The sequence below is a fragment of the Myotis daubentonii genome, chromosome 11, assembly GCF_963259705.1.
Source record: "Myotis daubentonii chromosome 11, mMyoDau2.1, whole genome shotgun sequence".
Taxonomy (NCBI): domain Eukaryota; kingdom Metazoa; phylum Chordata; class Mammalia; order Chiroptera; family Vespertilionidae; genus Myotis; species Myotis daubentonii.
In genome coordinates, this window is record NC_081850.1 from 12,643,717 (window position 1) to 12,667,132 (window position 23,416).

Below are 23,416 nucleotides of genomic sequence, written 5' to 3' on the forward strand. Positions count from 1 at the left end.
TAAATAAATATGCTTCCAGTGTTTACTTCCCTTGTATTTCAGCTGGTCTCAAATATATCCCCCATATTCCTGGTCTACCTCCAATCAATAATTATTTTCATTTGTATGATTATTTAGAAATACTAGAATTCAAGGTCCTATAAATTCACTTTAACTCTGTTAGACCTGAATTTTCACCTGTATATAAAATAATGGAATAATTGGTAGGGAAAAAGAGGAAATGAGGACATGGGCTATCCGAGCCTGTTAAGGGGCACCAATCTTGCCATTTATCCGTCGTTGAATTTCTGTAATTCTTCCTACTTCATGAAATTTTCTTCCAATTAAACCTACAAGGAAGCACCCCACATAACCTCAACTCATGCATGAAGCTATGAGGAATGACATTTTCACAGGTAAAAAGACAGCAATAGTCACGATTCGAAATGAGAAAGGCAGAAATTTTATAGCTAGATTCAGTACTGATGCTCCTGGTTTTATGAGCATTTTAAAATAGAAATATTTGCCACTTTGCCCAAAATTATGTCTCAATAGAAATGTTAGGGTAATTTTTAGTTGCCAGTTTTATCCGGTTAGTGTTCATTCTTTTTAATTCAGTCTTGACAGATATTATTTGGAGTTTTATTCCTAGTCAGTTCTAAAATTTCCACAAAGACACAGCCTGATAGAAATTTCCAGCTGGGAACATCTTTTTACCACACGTTGTGTTCTTTTTACCATCCTCTGCCCTGTCCTGAGGAGCATGTTGGCTGTCTCACCTATTTGCTCCTGCGACACGGCTCATTGTAGATTAACCTTGTTCCTTTTGGGCACATTCCATGTCAAAACCCAGGAGTTTACTTTCTTTAGAGTTGTATTGTTCTTTAGTCACCAACATGTCTATTTCTCTCCCCAATAAACCTAGAGATTTTATTAAATTCTCTTTAATGTATTGCTTCCCGAAACTTAAAGTTATCATAAAAAAATCCCAGATTGAGTTAAACTGAAACCATAAGATGATCTTAAAAAACAAATAAACAAAAAAATAATTATCAAAGACAAAAAAGAGGGAGAGAGAGAAAGAGCTAAGAGGAAGATAAAGGACACAAAGACACTAATGCAGTCACGTTGATGAAGACAACTGCAGGGCCGGAGTGGTGAATGGCCAGCTGATACAAGAAGAAAAACACCCTCCTTGATGCTCCAATGGATAATACGTCAGGGCATCCAGCCCAGTAGTTTCATGTTGGTGACTTCACACATGCATCGTGACTACTTGAGTTTCATCACACTCTCTTCCTGTCACTAACCGTGTTTATATGTGTGCAGCGGGTCAAGAGGAAGCATATCAGCCCAATATTCCCAGTGTAATCTGCATTCCCCTTACTGTAAAGCAGCTATACCCTTTTCCACAGGCTTCCAACATGCAAACTACAATTTCTCCTCGCCTAATTGGCTCAACTTTAGCACAGTAATTATTGTAGTTTTCCAACATTATTTTAGGAATTATGTGGACTAAATATGGCACAGTGCAATTTTCTTAATATTTTATTTCTGGAAAGATAGCTTCATTTCCAATGGAGAGCATCTTATTCTTGGGAATAGTTTATGAGTTTCATATTTCAGTCACTCATGGGAAACTCCTCCATCATCTTCCTAGGGTCTCTGTGCTATTTATTAAATATAATAAAAAAATGACTATAGCTACATTTACTGAGCCCATGCTGAATTCCTGGCCCTCTAAACAGTTTTCAAGTATAGTCTCACTCAATTTGCAAAGCAATTTTGAGAAGGAAATAATATTCACTCCATTTTAGAGACTATAAAACTAAGGCTCTGAAATTTTAAAAAAAGAATTGTTACAAAGCTATAACTATTTAGAGTTTGGAATTTTTTTGCATGTTTTGTTCCCTAATTTCTCATTTCTTTTTTTAGTACATAGACTTATTAAAACACACACACACACACACACACACACACACACACACACACACACATTTCTCCAAGCTCATCTTTACATTTTTTAGGAAACTTCAAAAGTTCACCTTACCTTAAACATATTTACCAAATCTCTAGTCTACCTCATAGCTATTAAGCTACTTTTGGTCATATGTTAGCTAAGAAAATTTAAAGTTTAGCGGAATGCACATGGACATTTATCATGCCCAGATCTTGAGAATTTCACTTAAAAATTTGTTCCCTAAATGAATGTCCTCATAGCCATACCTTGAACCACTAACAGCTGCAATACACAGCACTGAATATTAGTATAGACAATGGGCAGGGACCCATGTCTGATGTGGGAATAGATTAGGTTAAAGGACACAGAACAGCCTTCCCAGTGCAAGAAGTTTCGGGTCACCCAGACCACAGCAGGCCTAGACTCTTCCTAGTCCCCATACTCTTTCTGTCCTCACCCTTTTACCATGATTATACAGTCAGTTGGAGTTACCATACAGCAGGTCCTGGAACAACATCGTTTCATTCAACGTTCTCTTGTTATAATATTTATGAGATGCTGTAGGAATTTAGCTATTATGTATATAAATTAGCCTATAGTAAAATCGGTTTTATTATATGTCATTGTGCTGTAGTTCTAAGAACCTATCGACTACATTAAGTGAGGACTTACCGTATAACCATCATTAATTGAATCAGAAAGTCATCACAAATCTAGAAAAATGTAAGATCAAGAGAGAGAAACAGATCCATGAAAGATATATAGATATTGAGCCTACATCTTGTTCCAAAAGGAAGAAAAAAATCACACACCAAAAATATTATTTCCTCTACCACTTGCAGGAGGAGACATGTAGGGGTGGGGGACACGGCTCAGTTGCCCCAGAGAATGGACTCTCTGTTCACTATCAGAAATACATCCATGTTGACACTTCTCCTCCCCTTACTAAAGTTAGCATGTGCCTCATATTTTCATAAAATATCTTGCTATTTCTTATTAGGTACATCTTCTCTTAGAGGATGTCTATTAAAAAATTCATTACTATACATTTGTTAATATTTTATAACAAAATGGAAAAGTTTACATTCATCCTTCAAAATAATGTGACACTCTGGTGTGGGCTGAAGAAAGTAGATTCTCTCTCTGTGCTTCCTTTTCTACTTGCATTGCAAGTGAGCTTTATCTGCCAAGTCCAAGACACACTGCTCTAGCGGGGGCTCTGCCTGGATTCCTGTCTTGTTCACAAATGGGTCTATGTATCTGTATGCCAAACTGTGGGTGGGGTTCCTGGTTCCTACACTTAAACTGTCTGTCCACTTGCCACAATGTTCCTCAAATCTATAGGATTCAGAATGGTTATTGATCTTTGCTTAGAAGGTCTGAAGTTTGACAGCTCAAAAAGTTATTTTTCTTCCCAACAAAACTTGATCAAATTTATGTTCTCTGCTCAATAAAATACCTCTTAATGGTAAAACATCATGTTCACAATGCAGAGTTTAAGACCAAAAGGTGGCTGTACAAAACTGTGTTGAAAAAAGCATTTAAAGAGTGCCTCGGGGAGGCTGCCTATACATCACGGAAAAATTCCTGCATACCAGTCTCTAAGAAAAACCTCCCCTAACTCCTCCAGGCAACAGCTCCCTACCCTCACTCCTAATCCACGGATCTTTCTTTTTGAATGTTTACTGGTGACTGTCAGACAATGGAAAACCTGAGTAGAAAGCCAGGATATTGAAACATGTTATTTCAAAATTAATATAATTAGAAAATACTACAGAGGGGGCTAACAGAAAATAGTAGATAAGTTAGCATTACTGTTCTGAGACACTTTCTCTGGTTGCCTCTCCTTGGGATCTCTGAGTAATAGGCTCCAGAGCTTATTGCTGCTGGCACATAACCCATTCATACATATTCCATGAGGGGTTGGCATCATTTTGAAAAACCATTTCCTCTTCAGGGGCATTTCCTGCCAGGTCACCATATCTACTATTGCTGGGACTCCTATCGCAGAGTCATTTCAACTGATTGACATACATGAATAAGCCAGGTTTTCTGTATGCCATGATGTTATAGCACTCACAGACTGACCTGGGGTTGAAGAACTCCTAGCTACCTCACCATCTTACCCATTAGGGCTCTCCAGAGAGAAACTCTGTGTTGAGGGTGAGGGTGGGAGAGGGCATGAGAAAGAGACATAGAGAGAAATATTAAGTTGGGTGAGAGTCAACTCCAGCTTTCCTACCCAGCTTGTGCACACTCAAATACTAAATATGCAGGCCCCTCCCTCAACTCTTGGCCAGTATCACAACCACTCTCCACATCCTTTAATTTGCTCTTGATTTTTCTAGATTCTTTGGATGAAAACAGATCAGTGATTTTTAAATCTGTTGCTTTTCTAATAAACATGTTAAACTATGCATGACTTTCTAAGAAATTCCTTTACAGCATCCTACAAATGTCATACTTTTTCAAATGTATCATTTAATTTGAAATACTTTCTAAACCCCTTTGTAATGTCTTTGGCATAGTGTTTACTTAAAAATATGTTGTCTCCTTTCCCAATACTTGAGGATTTCTTAAGATAACTTTTTTTTTTTACTATCTTTTAAATTATGTGCTTTTTTTCAGAGTATCTTAATGTTACTGATTTTTCAATTAATTTCATTTTGGTCTGAAAACATACTTTATAATTTCAGTTTTGCCACTTTGAGATATTTATGGTTGAGCACATTATATATCTTGAGAAGCATTCTATTTGTACTTAAAAATATGTATTCTGATTTTGTTGGGTTTAGACTCCCAAAATGTTTCATGGATTATATTGGTTGTCAGTGTTCTTTTGCTACAGTAATTTCCATTACCCTAAATCTTTTCCTCTTGAGATACATTAGGGATATTAACAAACATTGAGGTTTATGATCCTGTGATTTATCTATTCTGAGTTACCCTAGATGCTACATGACTTGGTACATATCTCCAGTATTAAGAATATTTTATATCATTACTATTGACCTCTGCCTTGTTCTTTGGTGTTTTCTACAAAGTTTTTTTTTTTTTTTAAAGCATGCATCAATGATAGCCCGTAGTAATAGGTAAGCTAACCCCCCTCCCTCTCAGTTCAATTATCAGTGAGTCTCCATAACTGAAGACTGGAAAGCTAACCATATTCAAATCGAAGTATGATGGCCAGCCTCTCCTCTAATGCTTCCCTAAGGAGACTAAGTATAGCTTTTTTAGAAATCAGAATGCCAATGAAAAACTTTATCTGTTTTAAATAATTTCCTTAGAGACATCCCTTGGCAAGATTTCAGGACTCTGTGACTTTAGCATGTTTTTTGTTTTGTTTTTATTCTTGTTTTTGGTGTGAAGGGGATCAATCTAACCTCTATCACTTCTAATTCCATATACAGATGATCATTTTTTTGAACTATGTATCTTTGACTTATTAAATATTTCAAAAGTTCATTTATTTGCTGAATAGGCCATCAAATCAGGAGAGAGAGAGAGAGAATATGAGAGAATGAGAATGAGGATGAGAATAAATATACAGCCTTAGAATAGGAATGGCAAGCTGGAATTTCTTTTAGAATTTTATAGAGTGCAAGTCTGCTAGATACATATTTCCTTAGGTTTTACTTATCTAAAATAACTTTATTTGCATCCATTTGTGAAATATATTTTCACTGGACAAAGAAAATTAAGATGGCACATTTCCTACAGTGCCGACCAGCTAACGTGGTTTGTGCATGGATGAGCTCTTCCTCACCCCTACAGGTAGCCATCAAGAAAAGGATCTCACATCACATATACATATATATGTATATATATATATACACAAATATATAGTTATATATGTTTATTTATATATTTATATCTATCTATCTATATATGTATATATATATAGATATATATTTACATATTGTTTTCACATATTCATCTCATTATATTCTCTCTCCCTGCCCACACCGGGACATTCTGAAGAAACTGTGAGGCTCATGGAAAAAATCCTCTCACCTCCCATTTGTAACAAAAAACCATTTTAAAATTTAAAAAAAACAAAAATTTCTCCCAGGTAGTCTTGTTTTTCACTGTTGAAAGCATTAGAGTCCAGTAACCACTGAAATAAGTCATTGGAAAACTGAGGGTGTGGGGTGTCCTTTGTAACTCTGGAGAACTTAATATCTGGAAGCAGGCCCCAGAAGTTGCTGAAAACTAGCCATGCAGGGCCTCTGTGACGCTTGCCCCATCACAGTCCAGCTCCAGAGGTAGGAGACAACAGTCAGGCCAATTATGAGGACTTTGATGTAAATCCTCAAAACTGTCTTCCTCAAGCAGTTAGAATAGAATGCTTTGTGTGTAAAAATCAACACGCCAAAGAAAGAGACCCACATGCTAAGAAGAAAACACTTCCCCTTTCCCCACCCCCAAATATGCTGACTTTCAGGAAAGGTAGGGACTATCTGATTTAGATACAAGCAAGATTATAAATAGTTCCTGTATTAAATAAGAGGAGCCCAAAGTAATAAGAGGGTAATAACACTAAGTCACAGTAACAGAAAGACTCTGGGATGAAAGCATATATAACCTGAGATGCATGAAGACGTGAAGGGGATAAAATGAAAGAGCACATTTAGTGGCAGATGATATTAATACAGATTGATAAAGGAAAAGACAATCTACAAGGAATAGGCATTCTGCTTAGAATGGGAGCAATAATGAAAATCGAATAAAGAAAACTCTCAATTTGAGGAAAACACTTCAAATTCAAAACTGAGAGGGATCACACTAGCTAAGAAAGATAAGTGAATAGAGATGAATTCCAACATGATGTAATGAAATTTTACATTTTGAAGATTAAGAATACATACCCAGCCCTGGCTGAGTAACTTAGTATGTTAGAGCGTCGTTGTCCCAATACACCAAGGTTGTGGGTTCAATCCCTGGTCAGGGCACATACAAGAATCAACCAATGAATGCATAAATATATGGAACAACAAACCGATGTTTCTCCTTCTCTAAATAAATGAATAAAAAGAGTTTTCAAGAATACATACTGAAGTCACACAATTTGAAAATCAGATACATACAGAGGGACATTCAAAATGATACAAGACAGATTTTCACTAACAAATGAAAAACTATATTCAAGCAAACATAGATACATTGTTATCAAAGTAAAATTAGAGCAAAAATGTCTAAACCAAGGTCAAAGTGTTGTTTTATATTGATAAACTCAGAATTAATAGTATAGTGATACTGAAAATTTAAGCAAGGGGAAATAAATAGAAATACAAAGAAAGTAAAATTTTAAAATAACATCAGCTCATGGTAAGTCATATAGGTAAATAAATATATATAGAATATCAGGATACTTAAATAATGTAGTATATCAAATTGTTTCCTTGGAGAGAACATTTACGGACATATTCATGCATCATGCACAAAATGATTATTTAAGATTCCATAAAGTATATTTAAAAACTTATCCTCAAATAGTTTATCCATATTCTCATATCACAAGCAATGAAGATCTAGGTTAGGGTTGTTTTGGTTGTTGTTGTTGTTGTTAATCCTCACCCAAGGATACTTTTTCTTTTGATTTTTAGAGAGCGCGGATGGGAGGGAGGAAAGGAGGGAGGGAAGTCCAGAATGTAAACTGAGGCGAGAAAGAAAGCTGCAGAGCAGGTCGAGGACGACAACCTGTGCTGTCACTCAGGGGACACTCAGGAGCACTCAGTGCTGGGTTTAATGCTCCATTGTCACCATTTTGTGATTCTTCATAATTTTACCTTAAAACTCATCTTTGTAAGTAAAGTTTATGGAGACAATGGAGCATGCGCATGAGGGGATGTGCGCAATCTGAGTACCTGCTTTTCCCTTCACAAACAGCATTGGGGAAGCCCCATGGCACAGAATTTCCATGGACCCATGATTGTGGGAGTTCAGTGAGACTCAACATGAGTACAAGTAAGCTTGCTCTGTCTCCCACTAAGTAAGGGAGTGCTGACAGCTCTGACAGGCTACATCCTTATCATTTGAACCAGTTGCCTTTTGGGGACCCTGAAAACAGCTGTCCGCATGCGGCTCCGCACAGGCATAGTAATAGGGCTGGGAGTGAGAGAGCGCTGAGGATTGTCCCTAGGATACTGAAAACTTAGGAGAGTCCTAAACGAATGACTTAAAGCCAATGATCCTACTCAAATAGCAGCAGGTTATTCTAGTCAAGATTCTGGAAAACACTCCTCCTTGTAGACAATATAACCAAGTGCAGTCTGATATGTGGACCCGGACTTCTGTGTGGTAATGTACCCCAACTAGGAACTTGTCGTGGGGTTGTATGGGGATCACACTCTGACACACACCAACTCGGCCACCTCCATGTCTGCTTGAAATGTCCTGCGGAGAGCTTTATTACAGAACTTAGGGGTTGGATATATATAACCTATGTGAAATGTATTCCTGGGGGGTGGGGGAGGGATGATATTGTAGACTTTATTATTCAATTATAACTTACTAAAACAAAATTTCTATTTAACATTCACAAAACTATGGAAGTCTAAAAGACCTTCAAGTCCTTTACCCACATTATGTAAGTTGGATTTGAGGACATATATGATCCTCAGTGTAAACGTCTGGGCACAAGCAAAATTTCCAGGGAGTATTTCAGACTTGTAAGGTAGTGGACCTGGTGAGACCAAAGTCAAAGTGTCCAACATGAAAGGAGACCCAGCTAATATCTGGGTTACAGATGAAACACGCAGAGCATTCATTACGGTAAATAAATGTATGCTATGTTAAAAGGCACATTGGAAAACAGGCTAGGAGAGTAGGGCAGAAGGACCTAGAGGCCCAGAAGAGATGGAGGGAATCTGCTGGGCTGGTTGGGGGGCGGGGCTGTGGACAGACCCTCTTGAAGGTGGACCCACCCCCACTCTCAGAAACCCTCTGTGACTCCACAGTGCTCTGTGATGCAGGCCTGGCTATAAAGCCAAGAGTCGGAGCTCTCAGAGCTCAGTTGCTTTAAGCAGCGTTGTTGTTCGGAAAATGGGACTCAGTCTATTTCTGAATAGCCTTCTAGAGTTTTATCTGAGCTTCTTCGGCTCAGAACGTTTCTATGGGAACCTCAACATCATTTCCATCTCGGTGTTGAGCTTGTTCCTCTTCTTCTTCATTTTTTTCCTGGGAATTCCATCCATCCCAGCTTTCTGGAAAAATGAACATACCCCAAAGGTAAGGAACCCTGAGTGAGTGAGCCCCCAGAGAGTTCTTCATTGTTGTTGCCATTTCGAGTCCCACATTTCTCAATCAGTTTGGATGAGTCAGAGAGACACTGAAGATGGCACATCTGAGGAGAGAACAGAACATCGCTTCTCTAGGGGAAGAGACCAGGCAGGGCTAAGGGTTCAGGGAGGACTCAGGCTTCCATCTGAATCTCACAGACCATCGGGGTGTGGTGACGGGTTTCTGGCTCCAAACACAGGGACTCCCTAGTCCTGGATCCAGTTATTCAGAGATGTGGGAGTCTCTGTAGGACATCAGACTTAACCAGCACTTCATCCTGAGTCATACTGCCCTGGCAGGCAGCACTTAACTAGCCTTTGTGTTGGGCTGCTAAGCAGGGAGTGCTGAGCCTCTGAGAACCTCTGAGTGAGCAGAGGCTGCAGCCTGAGCACCATCAGGTTACTGGGTCCTATCTGATGGGACAGAGATGGACTGTAGGCCTCAGATTATATGCCGACCTTGAGCAGAGGACCTCTGAGTATACCAAGGGTGGACCCTATAAACAAAGTCCTTCTTTTGAGTTTTTACAAAAGGAAAAATTAAAAACATTTTAAAGCTTTAAAAATGGTAAAAGGAACACAAAGTTCTATTAGTTAAAATGTATTTGGTTGGCTCAAGGAGACATTATTCTTAGATAGTAAATGTCTGAGTTTCCTAGGCGGAGGAGGAGAGAAATGAGGCCTAATCACCCATTCATTCCTTTTTGTTCTCAGCATCGGGTCAGAGCCAAAAGGAGAAGGAAAGGTGGGACATGGAAAGGTAAGGTTCTGCCTATTCCACCTGAGCTCCCCAAGGGTGACCCTTCTCTCTCCTTCCCATGAGGTACCAGGTCCACGGTCTCTGTCACGTGGTAGATAAAACCCCTCTCATGAAACAGAGCCCTCAGAGGAGAGGCTCATGGAAAGACTGGACCTGAGATACTGCTCAGATTCCCTGCTCTGCTGCCCCTGGGTAAGAAGCAGTGAGGGACCTGGGCCATGGGTGTTGCCCAGTAGATGTCGAGAGTCAGAAGTTCTGTCCCCTGACTTTGAGAAAGTACTCTGGCTTCAGGATGATCAGAATCTTCTTTGTTGTGACCTTGGCCCCTCTGCTTCAGAGTGGTTTTGAGCACCAAACGCAATCCTATCTAATAATAGAGAAACATGGTAATTAACCAACACTTTGCTACCCTTCCCATTGGGCTAATCAGCGAGATATGCAAATTAACTGCCAATCAAGATGGCGGCCAGCAGCCAGGCAGCTGAAGGGAACAGGAAGGAGGCTTGCTTGCTCCAGTGATGGAGGAAGCCAAGGTTCCCCGCCTGCTGCTGCCGGCCTCTGAACTGCTCTCTGAGAAACAATGTTACAATTATAGAAGCTAAACAAACTCCAGACACCGGCTTTCAGCCAGCCAGGCCTCGGAGCTGGGGCTGAAACAGTGTTTTAATTATAGAACCCAAAAAAACCCAGAGACCTGCTTTCAGCAGCCGAGGTCTCAGAGCTGGAGCCGAGCCTCAGAGCTACAGCCGGCTCTCAGCTCCAGTGACAGCCATAGAAGGTAAATAAATGCCAGAATAAAAAAAAAGAAAGAAAGAAAAAGAGGACAGGTTGGGAGCTTCAGTCGCCCGCCAGCCTCAAAACGGCCCTCAGCCCCCCACACAGACTGGCCAGGCACTCCAGTGGGGACCCCCACCCTGAAGGGGGTGTGACCAGCTGCAAACAGCCATCATCGCCTCATCCAGGCTGGCCAGGCACCCAAGGGGGACCCCCACCCTCATCCAGGACACCCTTCAGGGCAAATCAGCCGGCCCACACCTGTACACCAGGCCTCTATCCTATATAGTAAAAGGGTAATATGTCTCCTAGCACCAGGATCAGCGGTGCAGCGAGGCCTCCAGAACCCGGGATCAGCAGAGCCGCGAGGCCTCTTGCCCCCTGGAGCAGCGTGACAGGGGGCAGCGCCCAAACCCCCTGATCTGCCCTGCTCTGTGTGTGACAGTGGGCGGTGCCCCAACATCCCTATGGGCCCTACTGTGTGCATGATAGGGGGGAGCTCCCCAACCCCCTGATTGGCCCTGCTCTGTGCGTGACAGGGCGGCGCCCTAACCCCCCAATAGACCCTACCCAGGGCGTGACTGGGGGTGGCATCGCAACCTCCCGATCCGCCCTGCTCTGTGCATGACAGCGGTTGTGCCCCAACTCCCCAATCGGCCCTGCTCTTAGCCCGAACAGGGGCTGCACCTAGGGATTTGGCCTGCCCTTTGCCACCAGGGAGCGGGCCTAAGCCATCAGGTCATTATCTCTTGAGGGGTCCCAAAATGTGACAGGGCACAAGTCGGGCTGAGGAACACCCCCCACACACACACCAGTGCACAAATTTTTGTGTACCGGGCCTCTAGTAATACATATAAAAGTACTTTATCAATTAAGCAACATACACATGGGGGGGGGCACCTTATTAATATTATCATTGACCATTTGATTTCATTTACTAATTCTTGAGGGTTTCACAGTCTATTATCCCAGTGGTCTCCCATAAAAGGACCCCGTGCCTATGTGTGTACCTTCATTACATGTAACTCCCTCCCCTGCTTCCCAGGTTCGAGATATCACAGAGAGGACGACGACAGGGAGCTGATTTCTTTCCTGAAAAGGTGACTAGTCTTTCCCCATGTTCCCTGGTCTCTCTATAACATGTTCTGTGCAATTCCAGGGATTCAGTGGAGCCTTCCCTAGTCATGGGAAAGGTTGCCATAGGAGGGGAAATGTGAGTGAATGCTTGGGATGAGTGCAACTGAGTGCATTATGAAGTCATAGATGTGGAGTAAGAAGGGGCAGCAGGCTTCAGGCGGCCCCACCCTCACCAGGACCTCCTTTCCTTGTTCTGGTCCTGGCTGCATCTTTTTACCTCCTGTCTCCTGCAGCACCCTGGGACAGAATTATGACATCACCCGCTGTCGTCAACTTTTATGTCCAGACTCCTCCTGTGAGGTGTGTAACAATGCAGCCAGTTCAATCAATGGGCTTTGCTTAAAGGCTTTGGCAGCTTCTACTCCATCTGGGTCTCCTGTGGCTTCCACAGCTCCTGTGACAGCTCTTGTGACTGAGCCATCTTTCAATCAGTCCTCTGCTTTCTCAGGAGTCCCTCCAAGAGACCTCATACCAACTCCACTGCCTGAACCTTCCCCACCATCTCCCTCCATTCTCCCCTCTAACTCAACGACAACCTTGGGTAATTTTCTGTCACCCTCACCACCGGGTCATACTGTGCCTCCACAGCCAGTGCACCATTCCTCACCTCAACCCAAAGACTTGTGCTCTTCGACCTTGACCCAATATGATTTACATCAAGGGTTTCTTGCCCCCCGTTCTACAAAGATCTCTTTAGGGGCAGACCCTGAAGCCAAACTTATAGATCCTAGTCATCTCTTATTTCTCAGCCCTGATGAGCATGACTCAGCACAGGAGTACATATATCCTATGACCTGGGAAGACAACATAAAGAAAAATCTTGCCCAGCTATTCTGGGGTCTCCCAACTCTGCATAGCGAGTCCTTGTCCTCTGCTATCCATGCCTCAGGTCAATATTCCATCTTCTTCAACAGCATCTCAAATTCCTTCACAGACCAAGAATCCCCAGGACTTTCTGATTTACAATCTCCATCCTTGGCAGAGGTCCAACCTCAACCCTTGCCTCAAACCCTGCCTCAGTCCCAGCACTTACATCTCACTCAGATCCAAACCCAGGCCCACCTTCAATCCCCACTCCCAATCCTACCATCCAGTCCCATTACCCAGAATAAGGTCAGTGAAATGAATGTCCACATACCCAATAATGAATCAGAATGTAACACCTCATCTGAAACGGAACACCTGGCATGCAATGTGTTGCTGAAAGAACAGGAAAGTTTGTGGGGTTTAACCTCTGTGGCTCAAAGTTCTAAGGCCCATGTTGCAATCTCCATCGATCCGGTAGAGTTTCCTCTTAGCAGTGAATTTCGAGATAAATTTGAGCATCACCTTAGAAAGAGGCTCATCCAACACCACCAGGGCCAGCCCTGCATGATCAATGGGTCTCTGTCACTAATGAGGCCTCTGAGCAATTGCTCAGGCATACTTGAGTCAAAGAGCAGTTCTGGCCTCTCACAGATCTCTGTGGAGAAGGAACAGAGTAGTGAAAATCCAAATGGTGGATTGAGCCAACCAGGAAGCTTCTATGAGAGGAGCTCAGAAATGTTTCAAATAGAGGAGAATGAGGGGAAGGAGGAGGGACACAGCCAAGAGAATGATCGCAAACTTCATCTGCTGAGTGATTCAAAGCCCTCCTCACATAAACCCGTTGATATCCAACGCACACTCGTAGAGGAAATCCAAAAAATTTTGAAAGCCAAACTGCCTCTTACAAACGCCATTAGTGGCAAAAACGTATCACAGATACGTTCTGTGATAGCCAACACTCAACCCCCGAAGCTGCCTGCAAGGCGAGCAGGGACCCCACAGGAGACAAATAATAACGGTGTCAATGCTAAAGACAGAGCAGAAATAGGACAGGGCGCAAATAGGGAGAAATCAGAACCTGCTTCCAGGCCCAGCATGTCTAGGGAGATAGTCAGGGCTGAGAGGCTCAAAGCTCTTCAACCCCAAACTAGTGGCGTCTTGACAACCAGCAAGCCAGGAATCTCCCAAAAGACAGAGAGAGACACCACTGTGACCACTGAAAAACCACCATCTAAAATATCAGATCTAGCTCCTACCTTATCAGAACTTAGAAAGCAACTAATTGCTGAGATGAACTTGAAGTTGGAGAGCAGGAAGCAGAGCCAGGCCCAAGGCCAACCCCTGGACATGTCCAGTGACTCGGGCATCTTGACTTACAAAGCCCCCCTGACTCCTGATAAGTGTGTGTCCAGTGTGGACACGGAGGTTCACCAGGTGCTGCATGTCCAATCGGAGGACAGCGGAGTCAGTCTGGAGAAGCAGCAGGAACCATGGCTTCCTAAGCAGGCATTAAGGTCCTGCCAGGATCAGAATTCCCCACCAGCTGTAAAGAAAGATATCGTGTGCCCTCCCCCAGAGCCTACAGGCCCCAAAAGTGAGGAGCTTGGTGCAGGAGATGCACGACTGAGAATTTCCCGACCTGGAGGGAAGAGATTTCCTTCTCGGGACCCGGCTTTAGAGGCCATGCTTGGGGGCAAGACTTTCCACAGCCTAACACAGATGGCTACTTCTGATAGCCTTGTGCTACATCCAATGAAGAGACTTTTTCAAAGGCTTTGTCCTTCAATCAAATGTAAAATGGAAGAAACCACCCAGGAAATGGGAAGGCACATATCATCTGCACAGAGTAGAGGCCCACTTCAAAGAGGAGCTCCCTTTACTGGAACCACCCAAGTTGATAGACGCCGGCCTGCAGTAGTTACCACCTGCCCCCAAGAGCCCCTTCCCTCCGCAGCGCAGTCGGGGAAGCCCATGCAGAAGGGAGCAGTGCAGGCCCAGGCAGAGCCAGCGCAGAGGCGTCATTTCCAGCGCAGGGCTCCCTCCTATGACCTGACAAATGCCGTGCCCGGCCGCCACACAGCTATCTTGGCTGGCCAGGGCTCTACCAATACTAGACATACCAGAAATGAGGACAGACCCCTCCAAAATGCTGTGGCATCAAACGGTCAGCAAATATGCCAGAAGCACCCTCAATCTGTGCCCCTCAGGGCGACTCTGCCCCATCCAAGCCCCAACTGCAGGCCTCACCCTGCCAATGGGCCTCCTGCTGTTCTCACCACTGCTGGAGGCACTGCCTTCAGAGATCAGCCTCCACGATTTAGACACACAATGCTTCTCTATAATTTCCAGGGGCAAACATTCCCCACCCCCAAGTAATTCCCACCTTGTGGGGAATATTGACTTGCCTAATAAATGTGTCTGTAATAACAGTGATGTCTTCTCCGTGTCCTGAGTTGGGGGCAAGGGTTTCTCAGGGCTTGTGCTTAAGGAAAGAAAGGAGTAAGTTCAGCTTCTACTGGTTGCTTCCTTTGGCTTCCAAAAGTGACCGTTTCCTGGAGCTCTTGTTGAGAACTAGATACCATGTGCCCTCCCCCTAAGCCCACTTCCTCCCTGATGTGGTTTGAGGAGATGGGCTCTGTCTCCTTCCTCATAGCTTAGCCTGAAGGAACATGGAGAGCAGCCTTTCAGGGAATGCTGTATGTCCTTGAAGGCAGCCGGGAAGACAGGCCTTCCACATCCGAAGAAGATCAAGGACGGGTATATTTTTCAGAAAGTGTTAGTGAAGAAGAGACAGTGGCTTAATCATTATTTAGAAGTCAGTGATCAGAGGAGCCCACAGGTGGGTGAACCCTGAATAGGAGTGTTTGGGCGGTATTGTTTTTCCCTGACAAATGTGCACACACACCCACCCTTTCTACAGTGGTCTAGAGGGGAGGCAAAGCCACTTGTACAGACTGAAACACAAAAATGGAATGAGCGTCCGCATGAACACTTCAGGTAGCTTTCCCAGTAAACCTTGTGAATCCTGAGTGTAAATAGAAAAAACCAAACCAAACAAAAACCAAACAGAGCCCCCTTTCACTACCACACTAGCATCTTCTTGTCTAGAGTTATGCCATTGGCCATGCAATGCCTGAAGCTAGAGATCAGAGAAAAAATGCAGAACAAAAAGGATCTAAAGGTGGAATGGGGCCCAAGGCAGGGGCCATGAAGAGGTGAGCAGGCAGCGGAGGGTTGTAACAGCCATGTGGACAAGCGGCCAATAACGCAGCCTACCAGTTCCTACACCATCTCTTCTTGGGGTCCTGTACTGCCGCTCCAGTGCAGTCACTGCCACACTGCAGACCTTATTACCAGGAATATCTCTGCCTCAGGAATCATATAGTCTGACCTTTGAGCCTTTGGCCTCATCCCCTATCCTTCCAGCATAGATGCCCATAGTTCACATTTTTCAATTCCAGGTCATTCATTTATCCACTCACTCCCTGTCAATCCACAAAGCTCTTGGCTTCCTCCCTTACTGAGGTAGACTTCATGGTCCATCTAGTGACTAACATTTAAAAAGCTCCATGACAATGGGCCCCCCTTCCAGTTCCCTTTAATCCTTCCTATAAATTTCAACTCTGTGTTCTTCTAGAAATGGCTTCCTATAAGTAACTGACCATTACTGGATAGATCTAACAATGGGTTCTACTGGTTCCATGGAACTATATGGAACTCATTCATTCTACAGATAATGCTCCGATGCTTACTAACATGTGAACATAACAAATGGAGCTCAGTTCCCTCTTTCCTTTGTCTATTCTCTCTACAAAGCTCCTCAAATCCATGGCAAATCTCACTTTCCTCAAACTGAGGGCATCACCACTTGCTCAACAGATGTGCTGGACCACTGTTCAGAGAGGAGCAAGAAGCCATGAGATGGGGACTTTTCAGCAAAATATTAAAAACAACAACACTGTTTTCAAATATTTAGAAGCATTTTTCCTGTTATGCATGCAAATGACTTATATGCAGATCAGATACACTTGTTTATCTCTTTCTTTCCAAAAATGCCATTAAAAGTAAAATATTAGATGAAAAGATGCACAATATCACTAGCCATCAAAAAAAATGAAAATCACAAGCACTGTGATATAACAACAGACACACACACACAAAAAGGCTAGAAGCAGTCTCGCAGAGAATGTCGAGAAGGCGGAACCCTCACACATAGCGGGCGGGAATGAAAAATGGTACAGCCACTTTGACAAAGAGTCTGGCCCGTCCTCAAAATGTCCAACAGAGTTTCCATATGACCCAGCAACTCCACCTCTAAGTACACACTCATGAGAAATGAAAACACATGTCCACACCGAACTTGTAAACAAATGCTCACAGCAGTAGCATCCAGTATTCATAATACTCAAAAGGTAGACATAACCCACATGTCCATCAGCTGAGGAATGGTAAATAAAATGTGGTATATCCATGCAATGTCATATCTTTTGGCAATAAAAACTATTAATACATGCTATAACATGGATGAACCCTGAAAGCATTTGCTAAGTGAATAAAGCCAGTCACAAAGGATCACATGTGATTCCATTCATATGAAATGTTCAAAACAGACAAAACTAGAGAAATATAAAATACATTAGTGGTTGCTTAGGGCTGGGGGTGGGGGAAGAAAAGGGAGGAGAGATGACAACTAAAGATTGTAAGTTTTCTTTTTGAAGTCATGAAAATGTTTTAAAATTGACTGTGGGGATGTACATATCTGAAAATACTAAAATCATAAAATTATACACTTTAAATGGGTGAATTGTATGGTATACGAACTATATGTAAACAGAGGATGGAAAGAGAGTAAGTACTTGAGAAGGACAAATAGGGGAAAGGATAAGACAAAAGATGTCAACACATTTCCTGACTCAGAGAGGGAATGCAGGCAAGAAATGTAAGGAAATGACACGGCTTCATTTCAGCAGTTTATAATCTGAAAACAGGAGCTGTAGTGATTGTAACTATTCCAGGATTAGCTGGCATGGGGAGAGGAAGTAAATACATATACAACATCAACAAAAACTACATTATATAAAAAACTATAGAGATGCCAATAGGAACTTCAGTAAAGGCTTGGTAGGTTTTGGAAAACAATCATTAATGATTAATAGAAGGACACATCAGTGTGAGTAAAACAAACAAACAAACAAAAAACCACACACACACACACACACACACACACAGCCCAAAATGTACTGCTAAATAAAATCACAATCGTGCTCAGAAGTTATGCTAAAGAGAAGCCCACTCCCTAATCAAAATGTGTTTGGTCCTGTGTTGTGGACTGTGTTGTGACAAGGCTATGTAAACTAAAGAATTAAAAATGTTGTGGAAGAGAAGGAAGTTGGCAGAAGAAAGAGGGATCAGCAGGGCTAGATCCTGTATTGGTGAAGGGAACTGGATGCGGTGGTTCTCAACCTGTGGGTCGCAACCATGGGAAAACACACACAGCATACCAGAAATTTACATTATGATTCATAACAGTAGCAAATGTACAGTTATGAAGTAGCAACGAAAATAATTTTATGGTTGGGGGGTCACCACAACATGAGGAACTGTATTAAAGGGTTGCGGCATTAGAAAAGTTGAGAACCACTGATAGAGGCTAGCTAGGCTATTAGGGGCCTATAGCCTTAAAGGGATCTTGCCAGTAAAAAGATTACTAAAGAATTTAGAGATGTTTGCCATTGGTGCATGGGTATGCCATGGCCTCATCGCCCTCTCTGTCTTGCTTTCTGTTCATTGGTACAGTCTGATCTGCTCCCCCATGCTTTTGTAAAATTTCACTTTTCAAACTGAGGCCATCTCCACTTGCAGATGAGAACTGCTGGGACTCTCATGACGAAAAAATTTGTGCTCAGATAAGACAACACTTCCCATCCTCCTGGTAACTTTGCAGGGCACTTTGTTCTTCTATTAGTTTTTTTTTTGTTGTTTTTCTTCTGAGGAAAAGTATCTGTGACCATGAATTAGAAGAATTACCATCAACATCATTAAAATGTCTATACTACCCAAAGAAGTCTATAGAATCAACACAATCCCTTTTAAAATACCAATGGCATATTTCATAAATCTAGAAAAAATATTCCAAAAATTATATGGCACCAGAAAAGACCCCAAATAGCCTCAGCAATCTTTAAAAAGAAGAAAAACAACGTTGGAGGGAGCACCATACTGGATATCAAACTATACCACAAAGCCATTATAGTCAAAACAGCCTGGTACTGGCATAGGAACAGACATATAGATCAATGGAACAGAACAGAGGGCCCAAAACTTCTCAAAACCACCATCACTGCAACTGTGTTTCGTGATGGATTATTGCAGATCAATTAATTTTGTACACTGTTGGACAGAATAGTTGAGAAAATAAAGACATGAGAAAAATATTTCCTTTAAAGACCTTTGCATGGTTAAAATTTATGCCATCTATAAATAAAGATCTCCAGAAAACACATTTTGGTAGAGTATTACCACATCCCACTCTGCATATATCATGTGCTTTTTCCCCTTCTTCTACCCCAGCAGATATGTTAGCTGAACACATGATCTCTTAGCTAAAGACCCCAGTCTAAGGTTCCCAACCTCCTTTCCATTTAAATATTACACATGGTGTAAGGTTTTGAAAACAAGATGAGCGAGCGATGTAAGTTAATAGAATGATCCTTAAAAGAAATGGACATAGGAATACATCCTCTTTTCCGTGTTCCACTGGCCAGAATAAAGATGTGTGGTAAGCCATCTGATTCTCCACTTTTGGCTGAAGATAACACCTTGGGAGAGAACAACTGTAAGAGAGAAGGACGGTGCCTCACCAACTCCATTGTCACCAAATATGCTGTTCTGAAGGAGAGAAAAATGAAGTAAATAAAACTCTCTCTTATTTAAGCCAATTTTTTAAAGCAGTCTAGACTGAATTCTAAATAATATATTAAAACTAATCCTTACAACTCTAAAAGAAATAAAAGTCCCAATATTGAAGTTTGGGACAGTTTCTCAGTGGTTAGAGCGTCGGTCAGTGCACTGAAGGGCATGTCCCTGGGTTGCAGGTTCCACCCCAGGACCCTGTCAAGGAGTGTGCGGGAGGCAACCAATGAATGTGTCTCTTTCACCTCTCTTCTCTCTCTCTCTCTCTCTCTCTCTCTCTCTCTCTCTCTCTCTCTCTCTCTCTCTATATATATATATATATATATATATATATATATATATATATAAATATACAAATATATAGTTATATATGTTTATTTATATATTTATATCTATCTATCTATCTATCTATCTATATATATGTATGTATATTTACATATTGTTTTCACATATTCATCTCATTATATACTCTCTCCCTGCACACACCGGGACATTCTGCAGAAACTGCGAGGCTCATGGAAAAAATCCTCTCACCTCCCATTTGTAACAAAAAACCATTTTAAAATTAAAAAAAAACAAAAATTTCTCCCAGGTAGTCTTGTTTTTCACTGTTGAGAGCATTAGAGTCCAGTAACCACTGAAATAAGTAAGTCATTGGAAAACTGAGGGCGTGGGGTGTCCTTTGTAACTCTGGAGAACTTAATATCTGGAAGCAGGCCCCAGAAGTTGCTGAAAACTTGCCATGCAGGGCCTCTGTGACGCTTGCCCCATCACAGTCCAGCTCCAGAGGTAGGAGACAACAGTCAAGCCAATTATGAGGACTTTGATGTAAATCCTCAAAACTGTCTTCCTCAAGCAGTTAGAATAGAATGCTTTGTGTGTAAAAATCAACACGCCAAAGAAAGAGACCCACATGCTAAGAAGAAAACACTTCCCCCTTCCCCCACCCCCAAATATGCTGACTTTCAGGAAAGGTAGGGACTATCTGATTTAGATACAAGCAAGATTATAAGTAGTTCCTGTATTAAATAAGAGGAGCCCAAAGTAATAAGAGGGTAATAACACTAAGTCACAGTAACAGAAAGACTCTGGGATGAAAGCATATATAACCTGAGATGCATGAAGACGTGAAGGGGATAAAATGAAAGAGCACATTTAGTGGCAGATGATATTAATGCAGACTGATAAAGGGAAAGACAATCTACAAGGAATAGGCATTCTTCTTAGAAAGGGAGCAATAATGAAAATCAAATAAAGAAAACTCTCAATTAGAGGAAAACACTTCAAATTCAAAACTGAGAGGGATCACACTAGCTAAGAAAGATAAGTGAATAGAGATGAATTCCAACATGATGTAATGAAATTTTACATTTTGAAGATTAAGAATACATACCCAGCCCTGGCTGAGTAACTTAGTATGTTAGAGCGTCGTTGTCCCAATACACCAAGGTTGTGGGTTCAATCCCTGGTCAGGGCACATACAAGAATCAACCAATGAATGCATAAATATATGGAACAACAAACCGATGTTTCTCCCTCCCTAATAAATGAATAAAAAGAGTTTTCAAGAATACATACTGAAGTCACACAATTTGAAAATCGGATACATACAGAGGGACATTCAAAATGATACAAGACAGTTTTTCACTAACAGATGAAAAACTATATTCAAGCAAACATAGATATATTGTTATCAAAGTAAAATTAGAGCAAAAATGTCTAAACCAAGGTCAAAGTGTTGTTTTATATTTATAAACTCAGAATTAATAGCATAGTGATACTGAAAATTTAAGCAAGGGGAAATAAATAGAAATACAAAGAAAGTAAAATTTTAAAATAACATCAGCTCATGGTAAGTCATATAGGTAAATAAATATATATAGAATATCAGGATACTTAAATAATGTAGTATATCAAATTGTTTCCTTGGAGAGAACATTTACGGACATATTCATGCATCATGCACAAAATGATTATTTAAGATTCCATAAAGTATATTTAAAAACTTATCCTCAAATAGTTTATCCATATTCTCATATCACAAGCAATGAAGATCTAGGTTAGGGTTTTTTTGGTTGTTGTTGTTGTTGTTAATCCTCACCCAAGGATACTTTTTCTTTTGATTTTTAGAGAGCGCGGATGGGAGGGAGGAGAGGAGGGAGGGAAGTCCAGAATGTAAACTGAGGCGAGAAAGAAAGCTGCAGAGCAGGTCGAGGATGACGACAACCTGTGCTGTCACTCAGGGGACACTCAGGAGCACTCAGTGCTGGGTTTAATGCTCCATTGTCACCATTTTGTGATTCTTCATAATTTTACCTTAAAACTCAGCTTTGTAAGTAAAGTTTATGGAGACAATGGAGCATGCGCATGAGGGGATGTGCGCAATCTGAGTACCTGCTTTTCCCTTCACAAACAGCATTGGGGAAGCCCCATGGCACAGAATTTCCATGGACCCAGGATGGTGGGAGTTCAGTGAGACTCAACATGAGTACAAGTAAGCTTGCTCTGTCCCCCACTAAGTAAGGGGGTGCTGACAGCCCTGAGAGGCTACATCCTTTTCATTTGAACCAGTTGCCTTTTGGGGACCCTGAAAACAGCTGTCCGCATGCGGCTCCGCACAGGCATAGTAATAGGGATGGGAGTGAGAGAGCACTGAGGACTGTCCCTAGGAAACTGAAAACTTAGGAGAGTCCTAAACGAATGACTTATAGCCAATGATCCTCCTCAAATAGCAGCACGTTATTCAGGTCAAGATTCTGGAAAACACTCCTCCTTGTAGACAATATAACCAAGTGCAGTCTGATATGTGGACCCGGACTTCTGTGTGGGAATGTACCCCAACTAGGAACTTGTCGTGGGGTTGTATGGGGATCACACTCTGACACACACCAACTCGGCCACCTCCATGTCTGCTTGAAATGTCCTGCGGAGAGCTTTATTACAGAACTTAGGGGTTGGATATATGTAACCTATGTGAAATGTATTCCTTGGGGGTGGGGGAGGGATGATATTTTAGACTTTATTATTCAATTATAACTTACTAAAACAAAATTTCTATTTAACATTCACAAAACTATGGAAGTCTAAAAGACCTTCAAGTCCTTTACCCACATTATGTAAGTTGGATTTGAGGACATATATGATCCTCAGTGTAAACGTCTGGGCACAAGCAAAATTTCCAGGGAGTATTTCAGACTTGTAAGGTAGTGGACCTGGTGAGACCAAAGTCAAAGTGTCCAACATGAAAGGAGACCCAGCTAATATCTGGGTTACAGATGAAACACGCAGAGCATTCATTACGGTAAATAAATGTATGATATGTTAAAAGGCACATTGGAAAACAGGCTAGGAGAGTAGGGCAGAAGGACCTAGAGGCCCAGAAGAGATGGAGGGAATCTGCTGGGCTGGTTGGGGGGCGGGGCTGTGGACAGACCCTCTTGAAGGTGGACCCACCCCCACTCTCAGAAACCCTCTGTGACTCCACAGTGCTCTGTGATGCAGGCCTGGCTATAAAGCCAAGAGTCGGAGCTCTCAGAGCTCAGTTGCTTTAAGCAGCGTTGTTGTTCGGAAAATGGGACTCAGTCTATTTCTGAATAGCCTTCTAGAGTTTTATCTGAGCTTCTTCGGCTCAGAACGTTTCTATGGGACCCTCAACATCATTTCCATCTCGGTGTTGAGCTTGTTCCTCTTCTTCTTCATTTTTTTCCTGGGAATTCCATCCATCCCAGCTTTCTGGAAAAATGAACATACCCCAAAGGTAAGGAACCCTGAGTGAGTGAGCCCCCAGAGAGTTCTTCATTGTTGTTG